The sequence below is a fragment of the Cupressus sempervirens genome, chromosome 11, assembly GCF_028749045.1.
Source record: "Cupressus sempervirens isolate cs-2001-9-10 chromosome 11, ASM2874904v1, whole genome shotgun sequence".
In the NCBI taxonomy this organism is placed as follows: domain Eukaryota; kingdom Viridiplantae; phylum Streptophyta; class Pinopsida; order Cupressales; family Cupressaceae; genus Cupressus; species Cupressus sempervirens.
This window is the reverse complement of record NC_143128.1, coordinates 398,383,347-398,410,952: the sequence shown is the minus strand read 5'-3', so window position 1 is coordinate 398,410,952 and position 27,606 is coordinate 398,383,347. Positions and strand designations below refer to the sequence as shown.

Here is a 27,606-nt window from a genome sequence, read left to right as displayed (position 1 = left end):
CTTATCTGGCACTAAGAATGTGCCTTATTGAGCACTCAGAATGAACACGAGTTAGGGTACGAGAGGAGAGGGGGATGGGTGATTGAAAATGGACTTTGAGGAGTGTGAGAGTAGTGCAAATATAACAATGACACAATCGGATGCTAAAAAAAGTAAAAGACAGGTGCAACAACGAGACTTCTCGAGAGGTCACCCATCCCACTACTACTCCAGCTCGAGTGTGCTTAACTACAGAGTTCTAATGGGATCCAGTGCACTAATGCTAGTATGCTCCCACCCAAAATCAAACTCTCACACCATCGTGTTAGCCCATGTATCATAACACAACCTTATCTAGGACATGCCTTATCGAGCACACAGAGTGCACCTTATTGAGCACCTAGAATGCACAAGAGAGTAAAAAGCACTCAGACACTAAGAATGCACCTTATCCGGCACTCGAAAGGTGCCAATGGGAAGAATGCACGGGTTCCTCTCCAAACAAGTCCTCCCAATGAAGTCGCGTGGACAATCTAAAAAAGAACGAAGATGTTGGTGAAAGGTTATGGCCCTCAGAAGCTCTTGGATTGATTTCCCCATCTTATCAGCTTCTATTTTCGTCATCACAAGAATTAGTCGCCCCATCCACCATTTCAACCTTATGGAGATTACTCTATTGAGGAACATAAATTTTACATCACCTCCAGTGGCCTAGAATGCACCTTATCTAGCACCGGGGCTGCACCTTATCGAGCACTCATAATGAACATGTGTCGATGTACGAGAGGAGAAGGGGATGGGTGATTGAAAATGGGCTTTGAGGAGTGTGAGAGCAGTGTCAATATAACAACAACACAACCGGATGCTCAAAAAAGTAAAAGAAGGGTGCAACACTGGGACTTCCCGGGAGGTCACCCATCCCAGTACTACTTCGGCCCAAGCGTGCTTAACTGTGGAGTTCTGATGAGATCCTATGCACTAACGCTGGTATGATCACACTCAACATCAAACTCTCAAAACCTCTTATCAGCCCATGCATCATAACATAGGCTTGTCTAGGAAGAGCCTTATCAAGAACTCAGAGCACACCTTATCAAGCACGCAAAATGCACGTGAGAGTAAAAAGCACTTTGACACTAAGAACGCACCTTATCCGGCACTTGGAAGGTGCCAATGGGACAAAATGCAGAGGTTCCTCTCCAAACAACTCCTCCCAATGAAGCCGTGTGGATGATCTAAAGAAGAACAGAGATGCGGGTCAAAGGTTATGGCCCTCGGAAGTTCTTGGATCGATTTCCCCATCTTATAAGCTTCTATTTTTTTCATCAAAAGAATTAGTTGCCGTATCCACCATTTCATCCTTATGGAGATTACTCTATTGAGGAACATAAATTTTACATCACCTCCAGTGCCTAGAATGCACCGGGGCCACGCCTTATCGAGCACTCGTAATGAACACGAGTCGGCGTACAGGAGGAGAGGGGGATGGGCGATTGAAAATGGGCTTTGAGGAGTGTGAGAGAAGTGCAAATATAATGACGACACAACCAGATGCTCAAAAAAGTAAAAGAAGGGTGCAACACCAGGACTTCCTGGGAGGTCACCCATCTCAGTACTACTCTAGCCCAAGCGCGCTTAACTATAGAGTTCTGATGGGATCCGGTGCACTATTGCTAGTATGATCACACCTGACATCAAGCTCTCACACCCTCATGTTAGCCTGTGCATCATAATGCAAGCTTGTCTAGGATGCGCCTTATTGAGAACTCAGAGCACACCTTATCGAGCACCCAGAATGCATAGGAAAGTAAAAAGCACACTGACACTAAGAACGCACCTTATCCGACACTCGAAAGGTGCTAATGGGAAGAAATGCACGGGTTCCTCTCAAAACAACTCCTCCCAATGAAGTCGCGCAGACAATCTGAAGAAGAACGAAGATGCTGGTCAAAGGTTATGGCCCTCGAAAGTTCTTGAATATATTTCCCCATCTTATAAGCTTCTATTTTCGTCATCAAGAGAATCAGTTCTCCCATTCACTGTTTCATCCTTATGGAAATTACTCTATTGAGGAACATAAATTTTACATAACCTCCAGTGGCCTAGAATGCACCTTATCTAGTACCAGGGCTGTGCCTTATCGAGCACTCGTAATGAAAACGTTTCAGCGTACAAGAGGAGAGGGGGATGGGGGATTGAAAATGGGCATTGAGGAGTGCAAGAGCAGTGCAAATATAATGACAACACAACTGGATGCTCAAAAAAGTAAAATAAGGGTGCAACACCGGGACTTCTCAGGAGGTCACCTGTCCCAGTACTACTTCAGCCCAAGTGTGCTTAACTGCAGAGTTTTGATGGGATCTAGTGCACTAACACTGGTATGATCACACCTGACATCGAACTCTCACACCCTCTTGTCAGCCCATGCATCATAACACAGGCTTGTTTAGGACGCGCCTTATCGAGCACACAAAGTGCACCTTATCGAGCATGCAGAATGCACGTGAGAGTAAAAAGCACTCTAACACTATGAACGCAACTTATCCGACACTTGAAAGGCAGAAATGGGAAGAAATGCATGGGTTCCTCTCCAAACCACTGCTCCCAACAAAGCTGCGTGGATGATCTGAAGAGGAACGGAGATGCAGGTCAAACGTTATGGCCCTCAAAAGTTCTTGGATCGATTTCCCCATCTTATAAGCTTCTATTTTTGTCATCACAAGAATCAGTTGCCCCATGCACCATTCCATCCTTATGGAGATTACTTTGTTGAGGAACATAAATTTTACATCACCTCCAGTGCCTAGAAAGCACTGAGGCCGTGCCTTATCGAGCACTTGTAATGAACATGAGTCAGCGTACGGGAGGACAGGGGGATGGGTGATTGAAAATGGGCTTTGAGGAGTACGAGAGCAGTGCAAATATAGCAATGACACAACCAGATGCTCAAAAAAGTAAAAGAAGGATGCAACATCGGGACTTCTTGGGAGGTCACCCGTCGCAGTACTACTCTGGCCCAAGCGTGCTTAATTGCGGAGTTCTAATGGGATCCGATGCACTAACACTGGTATGATTGCACCTGACATCCAACTCTCACACCCTCTTGTTAGCCCATGCATCATAATGTAGGCTTGTCTAGGATGCACCTTATCCAGCCTTCAGAGTGCACCTTATTGAGCACACAGAATGCACGAGAGAGTAAAAAGCACTCTGACACTAAGAATGCACTTTATCCGACACTCAAAAGGTGCCAATGGGAAGAAATGCATGGGTTCCTCTCCAAACAACTCCTCCCAATGAAGTTGCGTGAACAATCTAAAGAAGAACGAAGATGCGGGTCAAAGGTTATTGCCCTCGAAAGTTCTTGGATCGATTTCCCCATCTTATAAGCTTCTCTTTTTGTCATCACAAGAATTAGTTGCCCCATCCACCATTTCATTCTTATGGAGATTACTCTGTCGAGGAACATAAATTTTACATCACCTCTAGTGGCCTACAATGCACCTTATCTAGCAGCAGGGCTGCGCCTTATCGAGCACTCGTAATGAACACGTGTCTGCGTACAGGAGGAGAGGGGGATGGGAAATTAAAAATGGGCTTTGAGGAGTGCAAGAGCAATGCAAATATAATGACGACACAACTAGATGCTCAAAAAAATAAAGGAGCGGTGCAACACCGAGACTTCTCGGGAGGTCACCCCTCCCAGTACTACTCCAGCCCAAGCGCGCTTAACTGAAGAGTTCTAATGGGATCCGATGTACTAACGCTGTTATGATCACACTCAACATCAAACTCTCACACCCTCTTGTTAGCCCATGCATCATAACGCAGGCTTGTCTAGGAGGCGTATTATCAAGCACTCAAAGTGCACCTTATCGAGAACGCAGAATGCACATGAGAGTAAAAAGCACTCTAACACTAAGAACGTACCTTATCTGAAACTTGGAAGGTTCCAATGGGAAGAAATGCACGGGTTCCTCTCCAAACAACTCCTTCCAACGAAGTTGCATGGAAGATCTGAAGAAGAATGGAGATGCGGGTCAAAGGTTATGGCCCTCCAGAGTTCTTGGATTGATTTCCCCATCTTATAAGCTTTTGTTTTTGTCATCCCAACAATCAGTTGCCTCATCCACTATTTCATCCTTATGGAGATTACTCTGTTGAGGAACATAAATTTTACATCACCTCCAGTGCCTAGGATGCACCGGGGCCGTGCCTTATCGAGCACTTGCAATGAATATGAGTGGGCATACGAGAGGAGAGGGGGATGGGCGATTGAAAATGGGCTTTGAAGAGTGTGAGAGTAGTGCAAATATAATGACACAACTGAATGCTCAAAAAAGTAAAAGAAGGGTGCAACACTGGGACTTCTTGGGAGGTCACCTGTCCTAGTACTACTCTAGCCCGAGCGCGCTTAACTGCAAAGTTCTGATGGAATCCGGTGCACTAACGCTGGTATGATCGCACCCGACATCAAGCTCTCACACCCTCATGTTAGCCAGTGCATCATAACGTAAGCTTGTCTAGGACGCGCCTTATCAAGCACTAAGAGCGCACCTTATCGAGCACCCAGAATGCACGAGAGAGTCAAAAGCACTTCGACACTAAGAACCCACCTTATCCAGCACTTGAAAGGCACCAATGGGAAGAAATGCAAGGGTTCCTCTCCAAACAACTCCTCCCAATGAATCTGCGTGGACAATCTGAAGAAGAACAGAGATGCGGGTCAAAGGTTATGGCCCTCGGAAGTTCTTGGATCAATTTCCCCATCTTATAAGCTTTTGTTTTCGTCATCACAAGAATGAGTTGCCCCATCCACTGTTTCATCCTTATGGAGATTACTCTGTTGAGGAACATAAATTTTACATCACCTCTAGTGGCCTAAAATGCACCTTATCTAGCACAGGGGCTGTGCCTTATCGAGCACTCGTAATGAACACGTGTCGGCGTAAGGGAGGAGAGGCAGATAGGCGATTCAAAATGGGCTTTGAGGAGTGCGAGAGAAGTGAAAATATAATGACGACACAACTAGATGCTCAAAAAAGTAATAGAAGGGTGCAACACCAGGACTTCCCAAGAGGTCACCCGTCCCAGTACTACTCCGACCCAAGCGCGCTTAACTATGAAGACTTGATAGGATCTGGTACACTAACACTGATATGATCACACCTGACATCAAATTCCTACAACCTCTTGTTAGCCCATGCAACATAATACAGGCTTGTCTAGGATGCACCTTATCGAGCACTAAGAGTCGACCTTATCAGGCACGCAGAATGCACGTGAGAGTAAAAAGCACTCCGACACTAAGAATGCACCTTATCTAAAACTTGGAAGGTGCCAATGGGAAGAAATGCATAGGTTCCTCTCCAAACAACTCCTCCCAATGAAGCCATGTGGACAATCTGAAGAAGAACGAAGATGCAGGTGAAATGTTATGGCCCTCGAAAGTTCTTGGATTGACTTCCCCATCTTATAAGCTTCTGTTGTCATCATCACAAGAATCAGTTGCCCCATCCACTATTTTGTTCTTATGGAGATTACTCTATTGAGGAACATAAATTTTACATCACCTCTAGTGCCTAGAATGCACTGGGGCCATGCCTTATCGAGCACTTGTAATGAACACGAGTCGACGTACCGAAGGAGAGGAGGATGGTCGAATGAAAATGGGCTTTAAGGAGTGTGAGAGTAGTGCGAATATAACGATGACACAACCGAATGCTCAAAAAAGTAAAAGAAGGGTGCAACACCGAGACTTCCTGGCAGGTCACCCATCCCAGTACTACTCCGGCACAAGCGCGCTTCATTGCAAAGTTATGATTGGATTCGATGCATTAACGCTAGTATGATCGCACCCAACATCAAGCGCTCACACCCTCATGTTAGCCCATGCATTATAACGCAAGCTTGTCTAGGGCGTGCCTTATCAAGCACTCAGATCACACCTTATTGACCACCCAGAATGCACAGGAGAGTAAAAAGCACTCTGACACTTAGAACGCTTCTTTGGCACTCAGAAGGCTCCAATGAGAAGAAATGCATGGGTTCATCTCCAAACAACTCCTCCCAATTAAGCTGCATGGACAATCTAAAGAAGAATGGAGATGTGGGTCCAAGGTTATGGCCCTCAGAAGTTCTGGGATCGATTTCCCCATCTTATTAGCTTCTATTTTTGTCATCACAAGAATCAGTTGCCCCATCCACCATTTCATCCTTATTGAGATTACTCTGTTGAGAAACATAAATTTTACATCACCTCCAGTGGCCTAGAATGCACCTTATTTAGAACCGAGGCCGCACCTTATCGAGCACTCGTAATGAACACGTGTCGGCATACAAAGGAGAGGGGGATGGGTGATTGAAAATGGGCTTTGAAGAGTACAAGAGTAGTGCAAATATAACGACAACACAATAGAATGCTCAAAAAAGTAAAATAATGGTGCAACACCGGTACTTCCTGGGAGGTCACCCATCCCAGTACTACTCTGGCCCAAGCTCGCTTCACTGCAAAGTTCTGATAGGATCCGGTGCACTAACAGTGGTATGATCATACTCAACATCGAACTCTCACACCCTCTTGTTAGCCCATGCATCATAACGCAGACTTGTCTAGGACGCACCTTATCAAGCACTCAAAGTGCACCTTATCGAGCTCACAGAATGCACGTGAGAGTAAAAAGAACTCCCACATTAAGAATGCACCTTATTTGACACTCAGAAGGTGCCAATGGGAAGAAATGCATGGCATCCTCTCCAAAAAACTCCTCCTAATGAAGCCACGTGGACAATTTGAAGAAGAACGAAGATGTGGGTCAAAGGTTATGGCCCTCGAAAGTTCTTGGATCGATTTCCCCATCCTATAAGCTTATGTTTTCGTCATCATAAGAATCAGTTTGTGCATTAACCATTTCATCCTTATGGAGATTAATCTATTGAGGAATATAAATTTTGCATCACCTCCAGTGGCCTAGAATGCACCTTATCTAGCACCAGGGCTGCGCCTTATGGAGCACTCGTAATGAACACGTGTCAGCATATGGGAGGAGATTAGGATGGGCAATTGAAAATGGGCTTTCAGGAGTGTGAGAGCAATACAAATATAATGACATAACAACTAGATGCTCAAAAAAGTAAAAGAAGGGTGCAACACTGGGACTTCTCGAGAGGTCACCCATCCCAGTACTTCTCTGGCTCAAGCGCGCTTAACTGCAGAGTTCTGATTGGATCCGGTGCACTAACGCTGGTATGATCGCACCCGATATCAAAATCTCACACCCTCTGGTTAGCCCATGCATAATAACATAGGCTTGTCTAGGATGCACCTTATTGAGCACTCAAAGCGCACCTTATCGAGCATGGAGAATGCACGTTAGAGGGAAGAGCACTCTGAGACTAAGAACACACTTTATTTGACACTCAAATGGTGCCAATGGGAAGAAATGCACGGGTTCCTCTCCAAACAAGTCCTCCCAATGAAGCGGCATGGACAATCTGAAGAAGAACGAAGATGCAGGTCAAAGGTTATGGCCCTCGAAAGTTCTTGGATCGATTTCCCCATTTTATAAGCTTCTATTTTGTCATCACAACAATCAGTTGCCCCATCCATTATTTCTTCCTTATGGAGATAACTCTGTTGAAGAACAAATTTTTTACATCACCTCAAGTGCCCAGAATGAACCGGGGCCATGCCTAATTGAGCACTCATAATGAATACGTGTCGGCGTACGAGAGCATAGGGGAATGGGCGATTGAAAATGGGCTTTAAGGAGTGTGAGAGCAGTGCAAATATAATGACGACACAACTGGATGCTCAAAAAAGTAAAAGAAGGGTGCAACACCAGGACTTCCCGGGAGGTCACCCACCCCAGAACTACTCCAGCCCAAGCACGCTTAACTATAGAGTTCTGATGGGATCCGGTGCACTAACACTCATATGATCACACCCGACATCAAGCTCTCACACCCTCATAATATCCCATCCATCATAACGCAAGCTTGTCTAGGATGCGCCTTATCGAGCACTCAGAGCGCACCTTATCGAGCACCCATAATGCACGAGTGAGTAAAAAGTACTTTGACACTAAGAACACATCTTATTCGGCACTCGAAAGGTGCCAATGGGAAGAAATGCACGGGTTCCTCTCCAAACAACTCCTCCCAATGAAGCCGCATGGACAATCTGAAGAAGAACGAAGATGCTGGTCAAAGGTTATGGCCCTTGGAAGTTCTTGGATCAATTTCCCCATCTTATAAGCTTCTGTTTTCATCATCACAAGAATCAGTTGCCCCATCCACCATTTCATCCTTATGGAGATTATTTTGTTGAGGAACATAAATTTTATGTCACCTCCAGTTGCATAGAATGCACCTTATCTAACACCGGGGCCCTGCCTTATCGAGCACTCATAATGAACACGTGTTGACATACGAGAGGAGAGGGGGCTGGGCGATTGAAAATGGGCTTTGAGGAGTGCGAGTGTAGTGCAAATATTACGATGACACAATCAGATGCTTAAAAAAGTAAAAGAAGGCTTCAACACCAGGACTTACTAGGAGGTCACCTGTCCTAGTACTACTCTGGCCCAAGCGCACTTAACTGTAGAGTTCTGATGGGATTCGGTGCACTAATGCTAGTATGATCGCACATGACATCAAGTTCTCACACTCTCATGTTAGCCCATGCATCATAATGCAAGCTTGTCTAGGATGTTCCTTATCAAGCACTCAGAGCGCAAATTATCAAGCACGCAGAATGCACGTGAGAGTAAGAAGCACTCCGACACTAAGAACGCACCTTATTCGACACTTGGAAGGCACCAATAGGAAGAAATGCACGGGTTCCTCTCCAAACAACTCCTCCCAATGAAGCCACGTGGACAATCTGAAGGAGAACAAAGATGCGGGTCAAAGGTTATGTCCCTCGAAAGTTCTTGGATCAATTTCCCCATCTTATAAGCTTCTATTTTTGTCATCACAAGAATTAGTTGCCCCATCCACCATTTCATCCTTATGGAGAATACTTTGTTGAGGAACATAAATTTTACATCGCCCCCAGTGCCTAGAATGCACCAGGGCCGCGCCTTATCGAGCACACGTAATGAACACATGTCGGCTTACCAGAGCACAGGGGGATGGGCATTTGAAAATGGGCTTTGATGAGTGCGAGAGCAGTGCAAATATAATGATGACACAATCGGATGCTCAAAAAAGTAAAAGAAGGGTGCAACATGGGGACTTCTTGGGAGATCACCCATCCCAGTACTACTCCGGCCCAAGCGCGCTTAATTGCGGAGTTCCGATGGGATCCGGTGCACTATTGCTGGTATGATCACACTTGACATCCAACTCTCACACCCTCTTGTTAGCCCGTGCATCATAACGTAGGCTTGTCTAGGACGCGCCTTATCCAACACTCAAAGTGCACCTTATCGAGCATCCAAAATGCACACGAGAGTAAAAAGCACTCTGACACTAAGAACGCACCTTATCCGGCACTCGAAAGGCGCCAATGGGAAGAAATGTGTGGGTTCCTCTCCAAACAACTCCTCCCAATGTAGCGGTGCAGAATTTCTAAAGAAGAACAAAGATGCAGGTCAAAGGTTATGGCCCTCGGAAGTTCTTGGATTGATTTCCCCATCTTCTAATCTTCTATTTTCATCATCACAAGAATTAGTTGCCCCATCCACCATTTCATCCTTATGGAGATTACTCTGTTGAGGAACATAAATTTTACATCACCTCCAGTGCCTAGAATGCACTGGGGCCGTGCCTTATTGAGCACTCACAATGAACACGTATCGATGTACGAGAGGATAGGGGGATGGGTGATTGAAAATGGGCTGTGAGGAGTGTGAGAGCAGTGCAAATATAACGACGACACAACTGGATGCTCAAAAAAGTAAAAGAAGGGTGCAACACTAGGACTTCCCAGGAGATCACCCATCCTAGTACTACTCCAGCCCAAGCGTGCTTAACTGCGGAGTTTCGATGGGATCCAGTGCACTGACGCTGGTATGATAACACCTGACATCCAATTCTCACACCCTCTTCTTAGCCCATGCATCATAACGTAGGCTTGTTTAGGACGTTCCTTATCCAGCACTCAAAGTGCACCTTATCAAGCACGCAGAATGCAGGCGAGAGTAAAAAGCACTCTGACACTAAGAACACACCTTATCCGACACTCAGAAGGTGTCAATGGGAAGAAATGCGCGGGTTCCTCTCCAAACAACTCCTCCCAATGAAGTGGCATGGACAATCTGAAGAAGAATGAAGATGCGGGTCAAATGTTATGGCCCTTGGAAGTTCTTGGATCGATTTCACCATCTTATAAGATTCTATTTTTGTCATCACAAGAATCAGTTGCCCCATCCACCGTTTCATCCTTATGGAGATTACTCTATTGAGGAGCATATATTTTACATCACCTCCAGTGCCTAGTATGCACCAGGGCTGCGCCCTATTGAGCACTCATAATGAACACGTGTCGGCGTACAGGAGGACAAGGGGATGGGTGATTGAAAATGGTCTTTGAGGAGTACGAGAGCAGTGCAAATATAACGATGACACAATCAGATGCTCAAAAAAGTAAAAGAAGGGTGCAACACCGGGACTTCCCAGGAGGTCACCCATCCTAGTACTACTCCGGCCCAAGCGCGCTTAACTGTGGAGTTCTGATGGGATCCGGTGCACTAACGCTAGTATGATCGCACCCGACATCCAACTCTCACACCCTCTTATTAGCCCATGCATCATAATGCAAGCTTGTCTAGGACGCACCTTATCCAGCACTCAGAGTGCACCTTATCAAGCACGCAGAATGCACGCTAGAGTACAAAGCACTCTGACACTGAGAACGCACCTTATCCGACACTCGAAAGGTGCCAATGGGAAGAAATGCACGGGTTCCTCTCCAAACAAGTCCTCTCAATGAAGCGGCGTGGACAATCTGAAGAAGAACGAAGATGCGGGTCAAAGGTTATGGCTCTCAAAAGTTCTTGGATCGATTTCCCCATCTTATAAGCTTTTGTTTTTGTCATCACAAGAATCAGTTGCCCAATCCACCATTTCATCATTATGGAGATTACTCTTTTGAGGAACATAAATTTTACATCACATCCAGTGCCTAGAATGCACCTTAGCTAGCACCGGGGTTGCGCCTTATCGAGCACTCGTAATGAACACGTGTCCCGAGAGGTCACCCGTCCTAGTACTTCTCCAGCCCAAGCATGCTTAATTGCAGAGTTCTGATTGGATCCGGTGCACTAACACTGGTATGATCGCATCCGATATCAAACTCTCATACCCTCTTGTTAGCCCATGCATCATAACATAGGCTTGTCTAGGATGCACCTTTTCGAGCACTCAGAGCGCACCTTATCGAGCATGGAGAATGCATGTTAGAGGGAAAAGCACTTTGACACTAAGAATGCACCTTATCTGACACTCAAATGGTGCCAATGGGAAGAAATACACGGGTTCCTCTCTAAACAACTCCTCCCAATGAAGCGGTGTGGACAATCTGAAGAAGAACGAAGATGCAGGTCAAAGGTTATGGCCCTCGAAAGTTCTTGGATCGATTTCCCTATTTTATAAGCTTCTATTTTCGTCATCACAGCAATCAATTGCCCCATCCATTGTTTCATCCTTATGGAGATTACTCTGTTGAGGAACAAAATTTCTACATCACCTCAAGTGCCCAGAATGAACCTGGGGTGTACCTAATCGAGCACTCGTAATGAACACGTATCGGCGTACGGGAGCATAGGGGGATGGGTGATTGAAAATAGGATTTAAGGAGTGCGAGAGTAGTGCAAATATAATGATGACATAACCAGATGCTCAAAAAAGTAAAAGAAGGGTGCAACACCAGGACTTCCTAGGAGGTCACCCACCCTAGTACTATTCCAGCCCAAGCACGCTTAACTATAGAGTTCTGATGGGATCTGGTGCACTAACGCTCATATGATTACACCCGACATCAAGCTCTCACACCTAATGTTATCCCATCCATCATAATGCAAGCTTGTCTAGGATGCACCTTATCGAGCACTCAGAGTGCACCTTATCGAGCACCCATAATGCATGAGTGAGTAAAAGGTACTTCGACATGAAGAACGCACCTTATGCGGCACTTGAAAGGTGCCAATGAGAAGAAATGCGCGGGTTCCTCTCCAAACAACTCCTCCCAATGAAGCCGCATGGACAATCTGAAGAAGAACGAAGATGCTGGTCAAAGGTTATGGCCCTCGGAAGTTCTTGGATCAATTTCCCCATCTTATAAGCTTCTTTTTTCATCATCACAAGAATCAGTTGCCCCATCCACCATTTCATCCTTATGGAGATTATTCTATTGAGGAACATAGATTTTACATCACCTCCAGTTGCATAGAATGCACCTTATCTAACATCTGGCCCCACCTTATCGAGCACTCGTAATGAACACGTGTTGGCATACGAGAGGAGAGGGGGTTGGGCGATTGAAAATGGGCTTTGAGGAGTGCAAGTGTAGTGCAAATATTACGACGACACAATCAGATGCTCAAAAAAGTAAAAGAAGGCTGCAACACCAGGACTTACTAGGAGGTCACCCATCCCAGTACTACTCTGGCCCAAGCACGCTTAACTGTAGAGTTCTGATGGGATCTAGTGCACTAACATTGGTATGATCGCACACGACATCAAGCTCTCACATTCTCGTGTTAGCCCATGCATCATAACGCAAGCTTGTCTATGTCCCTAGGGGTCGTAGGGACATATGTCATCATGTAATGGGTCAAAGGGGGTCATAGTTCAACCTATGACCCCCTTTAACGAATATGAACAATTCTAATATGTCCCTAGCAGTACTAGGACCCATAGGGACATATGTAATCATTTAATGGATTGTAGGTCAACCTATGACCCCCTTCGACCCATATGAATGATTCTAATATGTCCCTAGAGGACCTTGGACCCCTAGGGACATATGTCATCAGGTAATGTGTCAAAAGGGGTCATAGGTCATCCTATGACCCCCTTTGACCCATTAAAATGATTCTCATATGTCCCTAGGGGTCGTTAGGACATATGTCGTCATGTAATTGGTCAAAGGGGGTCATAGGTCCTCCTAGGGGTCCTAAGATGCCTAGGGACATATTAGAATTGTTCATATGGGTCAAAGGGGGTCATAGGTTGACCTATGACCCCTTTTGACATATTAGAATTGTTCAATTTTGACCCATATGAACAATTCTAATATGTCCCTAGGCGTCCTAGGACCCCTAGGGACATATGTCATCATTTAATGGGTCGAAGGGGGTCATAGGTCAACCTATGACCCCCTTTGATCCATATGAACAATTTTAATATGTCCCTAGGGGTCTTAGGACCCCTAGGGACATATGTTGTCATTTAATGGGTCGAAGGGGTTCATAGGTCAACCTATGATCTCCTTTAATCCATATGAACAATTCTAATATGTTCCTACGGGTCCTAGGACCGCTAGGGACATGTCATCGTTTAATGGGTCGAAGGGGGTCCTAGGTCACCCTATGACCCCCTTTGACCCATATGAATGATTCTAATATGTCCTTAGGGGTCCTAGGACCCTTAGGGACAAATGTCTTCATGTAATGGGTCGAAGGGTGTCATAGGTCAACCTATGACCCACTTGGACCCATATGAAAGATTCTAATATGTCCCTAGGGGTCCTAGGACTCCTAGTGACATATGTCATCATGTAGTGTGTCGAAGGACCTATGACCCCCTTCGACCCATAAGAATGATTCTAATATGTCATTAGGGGTCCTAGGACCGCTAGGGACATATGTCATTATGTAATGGGTCGAAGGGGATCATAAGTCAACCTATGAGCCCCTTCGACCCATATGAATGATTCTAATATGTCCTTAGGGGTGCTAGGACCCCTACGGACATATGTCGTCATGTAATGGGTCAAAGGGGGTCATAGGTCAACCTATGATGCCCTTTGACCCATATGTACGATTCTAATATGTCCCTATGGGTCCTAGATCCCTAGGGACATATGTCGTCATTTAATGAGTTGAATGGGATCATAGGTCAACCTATGACCCCCTTTGACCCATAAGAACGATTCTAATATGCCCCTAGGGGTCTTAGGACCCCTAGGGACATATGTCATCATGTGATGCATCGAAGGGGGTCATAGGTCAACCTATGACCTCCTTCAACCCATAAGAACGATTCTAATATGTCACTAGGGGTCCTAGGACCCCTATGGGCATAAGTTATGTTATATATTAATAATTTACATATATATTAATAACATACATATTAATATAATAATATATATTAATAACATATATATATATATATATATATGGTTATTATTAATAAAAATGTTACGTTATTATATATATTAATAACATACTTATATATATATATATTATTATTAATAAAAATGTTACGTTATTATATATATTAATAACATACTTATATATATATATATATATATATATATTACGTTATTATATTTAGTAAAAATAATAATAATATAAATTATATTTATAGATTATAATGAGAATAACATAATATATTATTATATATTAATATATTATATGTTATATCTTTACGTTACGTTATTATATATATATATATATATATATATATATATATATTATAATACATATTTACATAGTAATATAACAAAAATAATTTATAAATAATAAGCTATAAAATATTAAGTTATAATATATATTATGTTATTATATATATTAATAACACACACACACACACACATATATATATATATAACTTTATTATATTTAATCAAAATATTACGTTATTATATATATAAATATATATATATATTATATTTAATAAAAATATTACGTTATATTTATATATATATATATATATATAACCTTATTATATTTAATAAAAATATTATGTTATTATATATATATTAATAACATACTTGTATATATATATATTACGTTAGTATATTTAGTAAAAATAATAATAATATAAATTATATTTATAGATTATAATGAGAATAACATAATATATTATTATATATTATATGTTATATCTTTACATTACATTATTATATATATATATATATTATAATACATATTTACATAGTAATATAACAAAAATAATTAATAAATCATACGTTATAACTCCTAAATCTGGTTTTCCCTCCAAAATGGGTTGGGATTTCAAATTTCCCACCAAAATTCACCAAGCCATATCAGATATCTGATTAGGCTTGGTATTTACCAAGCCTACCCGGTCAACCCAAAAGACGTGTTTGAAGAGGGTTTTAGTGATACTCAGACTTTGGGTAGTCATCTAACATTTTTTAAATCTAAAAGTTGCATCACATTCTACGCTTCGCCTAGTAAAAGAAAAAATAAAATAAAATTTGGTCAAATTTTCTATTAGTTAAGGTGGTCAGACACGAGACCTTTTTTTTTTCAAAAAAAGTTTTGGTAGAAAATTCATATTTAATTATTTATTTGGAATAAAAATACTGAAAAATATGCATCACATCCGGGCATGAGTCTACTTTTCATAGCTATAATTATATTAAAAAAATATTATCATTTGATTTTGATTAAGGTGGTTAGACATACACCTACTTTTTATTTTTGCCCTGAAATTTTCGTAGTACTATATTAAAATTAAAACTTTTGACCAATCAATTATTATTTTCTCCTGATAAGGCCTAGTAGTTTAGAAACTACATTCAATTTCTTACAAATTATTTTCTTAAAACTTTTTGATATCAAGTCCATAACCACTTTAAAATTATGGGTCAAGTTGACATAACCCTAATTTGTTGGTTTTTCACTGGCACTTAAGGCCATAGTTGTAGGGCCCATTTGCCGTTGCACCAAAAGCCATGACTGTTAGTGAACATGGAACACCACATAATTAACTACCTGTGGGCAGGGGAGCGCGTCGCATCACCCAACAATCTCCCCCTCGACGTGCATACCAGGTGCTTACACGGGTCGGGAAGGCACCGGGGAGATTTGAACCCATGACCAAGCCAAAACCAGGCTCTGATACCAATTGTGGGGCCCATTTGCCGTTGCACCAAAAGCCATGACTGTTAGTGAACATGGAACACCACATAATTAACCACCTGTGGGCAGGGGAGCGTGTCGCATCACCCAACAATATTTTGGTTGACCATGATCCTGCACATACCCACAACCGGATGCTCAAAAAAGTAAAAGAAGGGTGCAACACCAGGACTTCCCGAGAGGACACCCATCCCAGTACTACTCCAGCCCAAGCGCGCTTAACTGCGGAGTTCTGATGGGATTCGGTGCACTAACGTTGGTATGATCACACCCGACATCGAACTCTCACACCCTCTTGTTAGCCCATGCATAATAACGTAGGCTTGTCTAGGACGTGCCTTATCAAGCACTCAGAGCGCACCTTATCGAACACGCAGAATGCACGTGAGAGTAAAAAGCACTCCGACACTAAGAACACACCTTATCCAACACTTGAAAGGTGCCAATGGGAAGAAATGCACGGGTTCCTCTCCAAACAACTCCTCCCAATGAAGCCGCACAGAAAATCTGAAGAAGAACGAAGATGCAGGTCAAAGGTTATGGCCCTCAAAAGTTCTTGGATTGATTTCCCCATCTGATAAGCTTCTATTTTTGTCATCACAAGAATTAGTTGCCCCATCCACTGTTTCATCCTTATGGAGATTACTCTATTGAGGAACATAAATTTTACATCACCTCCAGTGCGTAGAATGCACTAGGGCTGCGCCTTACAAAGCACTCATAATGAACATGTGTCAGCATACGAGAGGAGAGGGGGATGGGCAATTGAAAATGGGCTTTGAGGAGTGCAAGAATAGTGCAAATATAACGACAACACAACCAGATGCTCAAAAAAGTAAAAGATGGGTGCAACACCGGGACTTCCCGGGAGGTCACCCATCCGAGTACTACTAAGGCCCAAGCGCGCTTAACTGCAGAGTTTTGATGGGATCCGGTGCGCTAACAGTGGTATAATCGCACCCGACATTGAACTCTCACACCCTCTTGTTAGTCCATGCATCATAACGTAGGCTTGTCTAGGACGTGCCTTATCGAGCACTCAGAGCGCACCTTATTGAGCACGCAGAATGCACATGAGAGTAAAAAGCACTCTGACACTAAGAACGCACCTTATCCGGCACTCAGAAGGCACCAATAGGAAGAAATGCATGGGTTCCTCTCCAAACAACTCCTCCCAATGAAGCCGTGTGGACAATCTGAAGGAGAACGAAGATGCGGGTCAAAGGTTATGTCCCTCGAAAGTTCTTGGATCAATTTCCCCATCTTATAAGCTTTTGTTTTCGTCATCACAAGAATCAGTTGCCCTATCCACCGTTTCATCCTTATGGAGATTACTTTGTTGAGGAACTTAAATTTTACATCACCTCTAGTGCCTAGAATGCACCGGGGCCGCGCCTTATCGAGCACTCATAGTGAACACGTGTTGGCGTACAGGAGGACTGGGGGATGGGAAATTTAAAATGGACTTTGAGGAGTGCGAGAGCAGTGCAAATATAATGACGACACAATCGGATGCTCAAAAAAGTAAAAGAAGGGTGCAACATCGAGACTTCCTGGGAGGTCACCCATCCCAGTACTACTCCGGCCATTTTGCACCATCACCATGCTAAAATCTATCTACACCTCCATTGTTAAAACCCTTACCCATCTACGCGCTTGATAAAGACACCCATCCATCGGAAGCTTGAGCACACCTTGAGCATACATCCTCTTTCCATCAAGGACATATCTACATCATCGTAGGTTACACCCAAGGAGCTTACCGTTCTTGGTTTGCCTTCTTTCTTGGAGTTAGTCTCGTCATATCATAAGTGTTAGCTTATTTGGTTATTTGCGAATGCTTTGTTAGTATTAGTATTCCTTTTGCATACACTAAATTAGGTGATACATTTTGGCACATCCGATGAGATGAACCCACAACCACAAGGTGAAATTTATTTATTTATTTTTTATTAAAAAAAATCACCACCTCTTTTCTTCGCATCTTCTTTATATTGCAAGTTTTCTTTTATATTTATATATTTAACCTCAAAAAAAAAAAATTTAATTTAATTTTTTTTTTTTGTTACTCTTTTTTAGTGAAAATTTTGTAAAAAATATGTATATTGGGTTTTTATGCATTGGGCAACCCTGCAAACAATCGTTAGTAGCCCTTGTGCATTTCAAGCATTGACATGCATTCTTTTTATGCAATGTTTCAATTTTTTTTCACAAAGATAGAAACCTACAATCAAAACTTGTTAGCACCACAAGTTAGTGTAAAATAACATAAAATAATGCAATAAAAAGTGGTTAGTTTCCTCAAATATCCAAGTTATCTTCCAATCAAGTGTATGCAAAGAAAGGGCAAACTAATCACAAGTGCTCTCATTTTTACTCTTTGCTTTTGATCTAGTCAACAAGATTAGAATTTTTTGCTATTATTTCGGATCCAAAAATAGAAATGAAAAGAACAGACCCCTACTAAAAATCAAAGATCTTTCCAAAAATGCAAAAAATTTAAAAAAATCTCTTCATTTCCTCCCTAGAGATCAATTTTGTCAAAACAGGTCAGATTTATCAAATTGAGTTTTTGATCCCTAATACGACCTCAAAAGTCAAAATACAAAGAAAGTAACTCTCTTAGAATTCAAAAATATTTCTGAAAATGTAAGTTTTTCCAAAAAATGTGCTGATTTGCGATCAAAAACAGATTTTTATGAAAAATAAAGAAAAAATCATAAATCACGCAAATCATATCAAAATGCTCTGTAAATTGGTCTACGATATGTTCAACACATTCTAAACTTACAAAAAAATTTTTAGAACTAAACTCCAAGTGGTTTAAAAGATATGATCAAATCCTTAAACCAACTAGATTTTTGGCCTTCAAACCAATCTACTTATGGGTTGGCCTTAAAACCAAAGTGATAATTCTACAAAAGCACTTGATTAAATCCAATATGCTGCTGTAAAAAATCAAAGATAAGAAATGAAAGAAAATGGAGCTAGAAATTTTTTTCAAGCCCCACGGTGGGCGCCAAAAATGTACACTCGAAAGTGTCCCACTCTAAACCCTTCTATCCAAATGATTCCATGAGTTGGAATGCTTGGATGCCGGTTTAGAGATCCCTATCCACGGAGTGCAAGAGAGTGTATTTCAAGTTCAAGGGCTCTCATATGAGCCTTAAAGATACTCTTCTTGCTAGTAAACCATGCAATGGGAGGTTCCTAAGACAAGATGCAATAATGCAAATGTCCCAAGGAGTTCCTCAAGGATGCAATGCAACTAAAGATTAAGCTAGCATGAATATGAAAAGTGCAGCTATTCTAAGAATGGATGAGAGTGTTACAATACCATTATTAAGCTATGTGAGATTAATCTATATGTAAAAATGAAAGCTAAGCTAAGCTAGAATGCCATGATGCCATGGATGAGAGAATGTAGACAAGAAATAGAAGTTCTCCACAAAGCTCCAAAGAAACCTGTTAGAAAACTTGCAGCATAACAATATTCAAAATGAGGATGGATTGAGGGGGAAATCTCTCTCCCTTTTAAAGATGTATGGACAGTAGAGATCAAGATGAAGATGGTGGATGATCAACGGTGGAATTCAAAAAGAGGAGTTATCCATGTGCACACACAAGTCAACCAATAGAATATAAGTTGACTTGTCATATAAGACAAAAGTCACAAAGCCTTTTCTTTTAATTGCAAAATAGAAAAAGGACTTTATGTGTACACTTTAAGTGGGTTAGAAGAATGGGGTCTTTTACTTAATTAAAAGGGGACATGTTCTTTTAATCAAATAATGAACTTAGGATAGTATAGTCAAACAATAGGTTATAATCAAATAAATTGATTATTAGCAATTTGGTCTAGGTAAATGATTAAATTAATTTAGCCAAAATGTTGAAAAGCGGGCTAATAGTCTAGATGACCATTTTTAGGTGATTACATTTGCCCCTCTTTGACTAATGCATGATCGATCTGGGAACATATTATGTCAAAGAAAATAGAAAGCCAAGTAGGCAGTGATAGATATAGATATCTGATTCCAAAGAATGAAATGCAAAAATAGATAGCAAGTCCTGAATGCACAGCCTGATAGTGGTAGTACTAAACACTAGGAAGAGAACAATGTTAGAATTCAAGAATAATGTTAACACCTAGATAAGTAGATAGAGTGAGAGCAAGTGAGAAGATCAAAAAAATGCTCCTAAGAAGTGATAGAGTATAACAATTAGCAATAGAGTATTTCTGCCCCCTCGGGATCAAAATTGAAATGAGGTAAGAGGAAGCATAAACTAGCTAGACATGAGAAAATTTAGATATAGCAATGTCTAATATGATAGATAAATGATCAGAACCCAAGAATGACTATAAGAAACTGATAAAATGCCCCAGTTTGACTAGAGTTGACCTTGAAGGATATAGCATAAAAATTAGGTCAAATCTAGTAGAAAGATGATTTAGACATGAAATAGTGAATTGAAGTAGATATGAAGTATGAAAATGATGAAGACATGAAGAAATGAAGATGCCCCAGTGATGATTTGGAGATTAGACCTCAAAAGGTCAGCTAACTGCTTAGAAGAAAGTAGAATTTTAAAAGACAATTTTGACCATCAAGATGAACTCGAATTTGGATTTCGATCCCGAAAATGAATCTAGTACGTTGAATTTATTTAAGAGGTCAAAAATTTATATAATGTGATGATAAGATAGAAAAGAGATGAAGTGAAAGATTAAGAAGGTGAAAAGACATGAACAAGAAGAAAGTAAAGAAATATATGAAAGGAGTTAGCTGATATGTCCATAAAAAGATGAAGAGAGAGTTCTCCCCATATGCAACAATGCAAGAGTAATCTAAAAAATGAACCTAAAATGTAAGCTAATATGCAAAGTGGTTTACTAGCAAGAAGTGCATAACATTTAGACTCTTAATTTCATCATTGAGCATTTATTAGGGACATCATGAGATCATACAACCATCACTAGTATAACTATGAGGATATTAATATGATCGATATTAGATAGTTATGTGAAAATCCAATCTAAGCATCAGAGACATGTAAGTCAAGATAACTACATGATTAGATTCCCTAAGTTTAATTTAGCAAGATTACACCTGTATCAAGGCATAAGCGCCAGGATAAACCCTGAGTGCGGTCTTGCAAAACAATCAAGGATGATACATTTGTAAGTCAACATGTTGAATAGGACTAGCATAAATGCTTACAACACTATAGAAAAATAAAAGTATACCCACAAGCAGAAATCAAGAAAATATGTCCCATTCCCCCAGTCTTCTAGTCAATGAAATCTTTGAAAGACTATTAGGGAGGGAACACATGGCAAAGAAATCATCATCTACAGCACACAAAGTAGATAAAGATCAGCATAACTTAGTCGTTTAAGTGTTAAAGTGCGTGTGTGTAAGTCACTTGGCCATTTCTTCAAGACTTGATTCTGATAGTGAGAAATATTGCGACATCAGAGACTGTAGGTAAACTATCTGAAAAGTGTTGAAAAACACTTGATGTCAAGGTGGGGAAGTGTTGAGAAACGCTATTTTGTGAGTTGTCAAAGAAACCCTAATGCACAAGAATACCTCAATAAGTTAAGTAGCTATGCCCCCGAGATGAGGACAAGAAACAATTCCAAGCTAGGAAATGAGTAGCAAAATAGGTGATTGAGACTGATAGAAAGAGGTGCAAGGGTCTCAAGTAGCACCTCACCACTTGACATATTTTTTCAGGACTTTTTTCAATTTTTTTTTGTATTTTTGTATTTTTGATTTTTTTGGTGATACATCAAAGTGCCTATTGCTAGGTTTTCACTAAGAAGATCTTTTTTTCAAGACATTTTCTAGTTTTTGGGATTTTTTAGAATAATTTAGAGATCACTAGTTCTCAAGCAAGATCACATCATTTTCTCCCAATGTCTAGCAAGGTATAGGACACGATGGAGAAACAAGCCGATAGATAAGCAAAGATGCATAAGAAAGGAATGTGAAGCAAGTGAAAGTGATCCTCAAGGACTAACTCCTCAAGAGTACCCAAGCTAGGGAAAGAGGTGAAATAGTCATATGAAGAATGTTTTGGATAAGCAATAGAAGTAATGAGAAATATAACATGTAGGATAAGTGGTGAAGCCAACAAGTGCGATAGCATATAAGATAAGTGATGGAAGGTAATGAGTAAGATAGCATGAAAGCGTGTAGTCCAAAAGAGTAGCCATGTCAAGAGACCTAAGAACCATTTTTATTTATTGTGATCAAGACCAAGGGGTCAACTAGATAGTATAGCAATGGGATAGAGCAATAAGAATAAAGCTCAAGATAGAGGCTATGAGTGAATGGGAGAGCACAATAGAAACTCTCATGGATAAGATAGCCAATATGAAAAGATAGCTCAACATTGTCAATATCAAAGAGAGAAGAGGGGATAGATGGATGCTGGAAGAATTACACATGATGCCTATTTGCCAGGTTTTCATCATGGTACTTACCCAAGGTGCCACAAGAAGTAGTTTTCACCATAGGATAAATTTATTTCTCTTTACTTTTTCTACCAAGGTGCGACAAGAAGTGGTTTTCACCAAGGCACATTTTCATTTTTTTCATTTTTTCTATTTTTTCTTCTTTTTTCTTTGAATTTTTAGAAAGAGCTAAAGCTTTTTGAATTTAGATAGTGCTCCTATAGGAAAGATAAGCCATGATAAGCCAAGACCATAGAAATATATGCTCAAAGATGTTGATAGGGTGATGAAAGGGAAATGGTAGTAGGAAGAATATATGGAGGATAAGAGTTCATGTATAGAAAGGAGGTGTAAGCTTTAGAGGATTTCATGTGGGTAGCTAAAATATTGGACAAGATCAACATTGAAACACACCTTGAAGGGTATTTGAATGATGGAGGAATCATGGATGAAGTAGCTTGAGGTTTAGATGTATGAGGTGGTAGAATAGATTTGGAAAAAAGTGGAGTGGAAGGCTTTGGAATATTTTTAGAAAGATTTTTGAAAGAAGATGGAATGGAAGCCTTCGGAAGCTTGAATGTCAACTTTGAAGTACTTTCAATATTCAAGTCTTCTAAAAGAGACTTGGGAATCCATATAGCTTTAGATTTTCCTTTGGATACTTCAAAACACATTTCTTCTATAATGAGTTTAGGAACCCATATTTTCTTTGATTTAGCTTTTTTAATAGTGGACCTTTGTGGTCTCTTTTGTGCATTCTCCTTCTTAGCATTCACATGTTGATTAGATGGGACATAGTGATCTTTCTTTTTCAATGAATTATTATGTTTATTCTCACTTCCAAAGGACTTGGGATTTGTGAATGAATAAGGATGATATGACTAGTTTAAATGTATAGATGGGTGAAAAGTCATCAAGGATGAGTGTCTTTGTTGATCTTGAGGTATTATAGGAGAGCTAGGGAATGAGCTAGGATTGAATGTAGGAGATGGAGGAACATAAGGCCCCAATATGGATGGAAGGTTTGAATGCTTTAGCTTAGATGGATAAGGACCAAGGATAGATTTAGAAGATGCAAAGGGATAGTAGGAAAGGATATCAACATCTTTAGAATGAGCAACATGGTCAAAGCCATCAATAGACTCATGCGTACCTTTGATAGGAACAACATTTTTAATAGTAGCACTTGAAGCTTGAGCACAATTTTGAAGTGGATATGGAGAAGTAGAACATGAGGGGATGCTTTGATCTAGACAAGTAACCTTGGATAGCATATGAAGAGAACTTTTCTCATAATTTTCAGTAAGCTCAAGGGAGATAATGGAAGTTGTGTCTTCATAATACTTAGGAGGTGGATAAGATATAGAATATGGAGGGGAAAAATATTGAAAGAGATGAAAGGGTGCTTGATCTTGATCTTTCTTGACATTTATAGATTTTTCTTTTTGACAGTCCTCTTGACATGGAGCCACTTCTAAGGACAAGGGATAATGAAGAGTGAATGGAGTAGTGATTGGATTAGGCATAGTAGTGTATGAAGGTTGAGGATGTTTATGATTAGTAGCACGGAAAAGGTTTGCAGCCAAGTGAAGGTTAGCTTGAGTTTCTTTTAGAGGTAGCCTTTGAGTATACATGTAGTCAATGTGGAAAGCATTAGGTTCTTTATTTGATAGAGGCATGTTGGAAATATTCGAAATGTTGGGAGATGCTCGAGTGTTGGAAGAAGTGGAAGATGTAATGGAGCCACTACTAGACATAGGTTCATCAATGTAATCTTGCTCAAGAGAAGTATCCTCATCACATGAGTCATTAGAGGTATCAATAATTCCATTATCAATAAGATCTTGGATTTTATGTTTCAGTTCAATGCAATTTGAATTACTATTCTCATTATGTTGATGATAAGCACAATAGATATCCAAGAATGGATTTCCATATGAGCTAGACTTAGGTAACATGATGATCTTATTTCCAAGAAGTTTTTGCAATGTGTCATCATAAGAATCTTCCAAGGGAGCAAAAGTTCTATTAGAAGTATGTCTAGAGTCCTTTTGTTGTTTCTCAAGTTAATGGTATGCATCAATGTCTTCATCATTAGCTTGGTCAAAGATAGGTCCATCATGAAATTTTAGATAGGCTCAAAGGAGGTATCACTTGCTTGTTCTCTAAAAAGGTCTTTAGATCTAGAAGATGAAGACATTTGATGTCTTGAAGTAGAGCATGTAGACCTAGAAGAAGAGGATGACCTCAAAGAAGGTGACTTACATGCATATAAAGACCTTAAGGAATATTCATGTAATAATGTAATATTCTCCTCCAACCTTTTCTCAAGTTTAGTCTTCATTTCCATCATGCGCTTAGAGAGATGAAGGTAAGAAAGATCATTTGTCTCTTCTAGTTCTTTGTATTGCACATATAGATCTTGAAACTCTTTAGTGACATGGAGGATATCATGATCATCTAGATCCGATTGAAATTTGGTAGCACAAGGTTTAGATCCCATAGTTTTAGATGCAAAGCCAAGCATAAAAGAGCCTACAAGATAACTTGATGTTGAAACTATAGGAGGTAGAGTGTTCACTTGCCAAGATAGTAGAGAGAGATTAAAGCAACATGGTCAAACAATATCTCCAAGAAAATTACGACATGAATGACTCAAGTCAATAGCTAGGCAAGATGCCCAAATAGCCAAATAGATAGAGCAAGTATGGTGACAAGTGAACAACTCTCCAACCCAAGAGTGTAGTCAAGAAATTAAGGCAACCATTTTAGCAAAAAGATAACTAGCAAGTGGACATAGACCATGAGGATAGAAAGACCAAGAGCACCAAGACCAAGGAGTCACTTTAAGCATGTTCAAGAACTAGAGACATATGAAAGAAAAGTCAAACGATGAGACTCCTCTTAGCAAGAAACACAAGAAAATGTTTGCACTTGATGCTTTGACTTGGTTGAAAAAGTTTGACAATAGTTGAAAGCATAGCAAGTTTGATGTTCAAAAAAAATTTCTTTCCAAGCAAGATAGCGACACATGGAGTAGTCTTCAAACAATCAAGCAAGGGACAAAGAAACCTTGCATGATACAAGCATATGCAAGGTCTTAAAAGAAAGCCGTATAACTATCGTCATGTGTATGTTCAAAAGATTTTCACAGGTCTAGCACATTCAAGAACACATCAAACAATATCTACCTAGAATTAATGGTTCATTACTCAACAACTTGGACCAAACTTGATGATCCTTTGCCTCACACCAAGTGGTTTCCCACAAGAGATATTGGCTTTGTCATGAAAATGCCATAAGCATAACCAAGGGAACATAGATGGTGAGTGTAAAATCTTGGGGTGATCTGGGTAGTCCACTAGGATCGATCCTTGCACCAAGAAGTTGAGCGGCTAAAAAAGGTAGTTACTAACTTAGGGTGTTTAGATAGAGATTTTGTTCATAGTGTTCCTCTTGCTCCCAATTATGGGACACCTCACCTTGCAACGAGTAACCGATCTCACGACCACAAGAGTACCTTAAGCATTCTTGCCTAGTGATCTCCCTATGGTCAAAATCCCATAAGCGATCACACTAGGCAAAGACAAACACTATGTCTACCAAGGTTTTGTGTCCTTTATAGCCTTGAGTTTATAGTGGGTTGGAAGAGCCAGGTAATCTGCTTGTCCCCACTTGGGTCATTCCTCTTAGGTTGTCTGAGAGCATGCCCTCTAAAGGATTCTAAACTACACAAAGAGTGGATCAACTTTTGGAAGTCAAAATTTCTGATTCACCACAAGGGTGAAGAGCATACTCTCCTATTCCAATTGTTTTCTCCAAAACACACCAAGAATATTTAGTTGCCTCTTACTCTTGAAACCAAATGGTAAGTCAATATTTCTGATTCACCACAAGGGTGAAGAGCATACTCTCCTATCACCAAAAGATCTCAATTATAAATTTTAATGTGCCTAAAAATAAACAACTAGTATGTGCCAAACATGAAAAAGTAAAGAACAAGAAAAATTGGGTTTTTATGCATTGGGCAGCCCTGCAAACAATCGTTAGTAGCCCTTGTGCATTTGAAGCTTTGACATGCATTCTTTTTATGCAATGTTTCAATTTTTTTCACAAAGATGGAAACCTACAATCACAACTTGTTAGCACCACAAGTTAGTGTAAAATAACATAAAATAATGCAATAAAAAGTGGTTAGTTTCCTCAAATATCCAAGTTATCTTCCAATCAAGTGTATGCAAAGAAAGGGCAAACTAATCACAAGTGCTCTCATTTTTACTCTTTGCTTTTGATCTAGTCAACAAGATTAGACTTTTTTGCTATTATTTCGGATCCAAAAACAAAAATGAAAAGAACAGACCCCTACTAAAAATCAAAGAGCTTTCCAAAAATGCAAAAAATTTAAAAAAATCTCTTCATTTTCTCCCTAGAGATCAATTTTGTCAAAACAGGCCAGATTTATCAAATTGAGTTTTTGATCCCTAATACGAACTCAAAAGTCAAAACACAAAAAAAGTAACTCTCTTAGAATTCAAAAAACTTTCTAAAAATGTAAGTTTTTCCAAAAAATGGGCTAATTTGCGATCAAAAACAACTTTTTATGAAAAATAAAGAAAAAATCATAAATCACGCAAATCATATCAAAATGCTCTATAAATTGGTCTGCAACATGTTCGACACATACTAAACCTACAAAAAAAATTCAGAACTAAAATCCAAGTGGTTTAAAAGATATGATCAAATCCTTAAACCAACTAGATTTTTGGCCTTCAAACCAATCTACTTATGGGTTGGCCTTAAAACCAAAGTGATAATTCTACAAAAGCACTTGATTAAATCCAATATGCTGCTGTAAAAAATCAAAGATAAGAAATGAAAGAAAATGGAGCTAGAAATTTGTTTCAAGCCCCACGGTGGGCACCAAAAATGTACACTCAAAAGTGTCCCACTCTAAACCCTTCTATCCAAACGATTCCATGAGTTGGAATGCTTGGATGCCGGCTTAGAGCTCCCTATCCATGGAGTGCAAGAGAGTGTATTTCAAGTTCAAGGGATCTCAGATGAGCCTTATAGATACTCTTCTTTCTAGTAAACCATGTAATGGGA

At 40.3% G+C, this 27,606-nt stretch overlaps 1 non-coding gene and 13 pseudogenes across 1 annotated transcript; all 14 read right to left on the bottom strand.

Moving 5' to 3' along the window:
• Positions 1-861: 861 nt before the first annotated feature.
• LOC149529852 (5S ribosomal RNA) lies at positions 862-980 on the bottom strand (annotated as a pseudogene).
• Positions 981-1,550: 570 nt separating this feature from the next.
• On the bottom strand, positions 1,551-1,669 carry LOC149529851 (5S ribosomal RNA; annotated as a pseudogene).
• Positions 1,670-2,252: 583 nt separating this feature from the next.
• On the bottom strand, positions 2,253-2,371 carry LOC149529850 (5S ribosomal RNA; annotated as a pseudogene).
• Positions 2,372-2,941: 570 nt separating this feature from the next.
• On the bottom strand, positions 2,942-3,060 carry LOC149529849 (5S ribosomal RNA; annotated as a pseudogene).
• Positions 3,061-3,643: 583 nt separating this feature from the next.
• Positions 3,644-3,762, bottom strand: LOC149529848 (5S ribosomal RNA; annotated as a pseudogene).
• A 567-nt stretch (positions 3,763-4,329) lies between these two features.
• Positions 4,330-4,448, bottom strand: LOC149529847 (5S ribosomal RNA; annotated as a pseudogene).
• A 2,672-nt stretch (positions 4,449-7,120) lies between these two features.
• LOC149529846 (5S ribosomal RNA) lies at positions 7,121-7,239 on the bottom strand (annotated as a pseudogene).
• A 569-nt stretch (positions 7,240-7,808) lies between these two features.
• On the bottom strand, positions 7,809-7,927 carry LOC149529845 (5S ribosomal RNA; annotated as a pseudogene).
• Positions 7,928-9,888: 1,961 nt separating this feature from the next.
• Positions 9,889-10,007, bottom strand: LOC149529844 (5S ribosomal RNA; annotated as a pseudogene).
• A 570-nt stretch (positions 10,008-10,577) lies between these two features.
• Positions 10,578-10,696, bottom strand: LOC149529843 (5S ribosomal RNA). Its single transcript, XR_016359539.1, has one exon. It is a non-coding gene; the product is annotated as a 5S ribosomal RNA (ribosomal RNA).
• A 1,143-nt stretch (positions 10,697-11,839) lies between these two features.
• On the bottom strand, positions 11,840-11,958 carry LOC149529842 (5S ribosomal RNA; annotated as a pseudogene).
• A 581-nt stretch (positions 11,959-12,539) lies between these two features.
• On the bottom strand, positions 12,540-12,658 carry LOC149529841 (5S ribosomal RNA; annotated as a pseudogene).
• Positions 12,659-16,191: 3,533 nt separating this feature from the next.
• On the bottom strand, positions 16,192-16,310 carry LOC149529840 (5S ribosomal RNA; annotated as a pseudogene).
• Positions 16,311-16,880: 570 nt separating this feature from the next.
• Positions 16,881-16,999, bottom strand: LOC149529839 (5S ribosomal RNA; annotated as a pseudogene).
• Positions 17,000-27,606: the final 10,607 nt, after the last annotated feature.